The sequence below is a fragment of the Lissotriton helveticus genome, chromosome 1_1 (genome assembly GCF_964261635.1).
Source record: "Lissotriton helveticus chromosome 1_1, aLisHel1.1, whole genome shotgun sequence".
Classification (NCBI taxonomy): Eukaryota; Metazoa; Chordata; class Amphibia; order Caudata; family Salamandridae; genus Lissotriton; species Lissotriton helveticus.
The window spans coordinates 777,021,528-777,023,513 of record NC_136057.1 but is presented as its reverse complement, the minus strand read 5'-3'; positions in this window follow the sequence as shown (position 1 = coordinate 777,023,513).

The following is a 1,986-nucleotide window of genomic DNA, read 5'->3' as shown; positions in this document are numbered from 1 at the left end:
CTTTCTCTCAAGACACCCAGTTCAGTCCGGGAGACAAGGAGAAGATGAGGTCGTCGAAGAATATGCCCAATTGGTAGCTCTAGCGTCATGCCCCCAGAGCATGTCCCTAGACGAAGTAAGAGAAGCGGCTGCCACCGATGCCGTCTATACCAAGATACTAAGCGCCATGCAGGAAGGCTCATGGACAGACTACCTCCGCCAGTCCAACTCGTGGACCCCAGATGATCGAGAAATCCTAACAAAAATGTGGCGGGTCCATCATGAACTAAGTGCCACCAGCGATGGCATCCTGCTGAGAGGACCCCGGTTAGTCATCCCGCAGAGCCTCAAGAACCGGGCTGTCCAACTAGCCCACGGAGGACACCAGGGCATAACCAAGATGAAGGCATGGATGCGAGAAAAGGTCTGGTTTCCAGAACTTGAAAACATGGTAGAGGAATACGTCCGACGGTACTCACTGTGCCAACTAACAAGTGGCCCAGAGAGGCCCCTCCCGATTATCACCGAAGAAGCATGCACTGTCCCATGGTCCAAGATAAGCATAGACTTTGGAATCTTCCCAGGAGGAAAACACACCTTTGTCATCGTAGATGCGTACTCCAAGTATCCTATTGTGGAACCCGTCATATCGACAGCCTTCAACCATATCGGACCAGTACTAGAGAAGGTCTTTGCCATGTTTGGTTTCCCTCAGGAAGTACGCAGTGATAATGGTCCCCCGTTCCAAGGGGCAGAGTTTGCTACATTCCTCCAACAACGAGGCATATCGCATCGCTGCATCACCCCTCAGTGGCCCCAAGCCAACGGGGACGTTAAACGTTTCATGCAAACTCTGAACAAGATGTTCCGCATAGCAGTCGTGGAACAAGTAGACCCAGAACAGAGACTACATGAATTTCTGAGAGAATAACGAAGCACCCCTCACTGTACGACTCAGCAGAGCCCATGGGCCCTCATGCTCCACGGTCCCCGCCGTGACCTACTCCCCACCTGCCCGGGATGGTCACCACCTCAACTGAATGCAGAGGAAGCACAAGAGCGGAGAGGGTGACGCAACCAAGATGCAAGTTTCACACGCCGTGCCACTCATAAGAGGCTTAACCATGGAGCGACAGTCGTCCTGCGGAGCCGACGCCAGGGAGGAAAATTCCAAACAAACTACGAGCGAGTTCCTGGACCGTCACTGCCAACCATGGCTCCATGATAACAGCGCGGAGAGGAGCGGAGGAAGTGTCCAGAAACATTTCGTGGTTTAAGGAAGTCCCAACAGAACAAAGCCCAGAGACTGCCGGCAACCACCCAAGTCCCATGGCTACTGAGGCGCCTGGAGGACGGGATGATGAGTCCGCGAGTGGCCAAGTTGGTGAAACCACCAAAGTAAGCCGCTCACCAGAACACGAGGTTTGTTCCGATGACTCCGGCCGGAGCGGATTGGGAGAGCGTACAGGCACCCGAAGATACGGCCTGAGGCCAAATCCTCTTCCGAGTCAGAGGTTGAGAGACTATGCCTGCTGAAGACCCGGGGCTCGCCAGCTGAGAATCACGCAAGTACCCCCGTCATGTGTTGGACTGAATAATGTATGCGAATCATTGTAAATATGTTAAGAACAAATTATAAAAAAAGAATTGAGTTGGATAGGGATGTAATAGTTGGCGGTCTAGTGGCCGCTGCTCATGCACCCCTACATTATCTGCGGGGATTTAATAAAAGGAAGGCGGCCGCTCGGGGCACGTCACTTCCGACCTGACCCGTGGTGTGGTCTCCGTGCGTGTTGCTCCGCGGGCGCCAGCCCCCGCGCTAGGCCGTCCACACCCGTGGGTAATACCTGCTCAAACCCACAACATCAAAGTTATAGCCTACAAGAGTATACTGAAGACAAGTATACAGGTGCGTGCCAACCTCTTAGAAAGGCTTCTAATGCGTGCTCGCGAGGCGCTGTGCAATCCCAGCCTCAGGGTTGCACCTTTTCAAAATGTTGAGGGCCA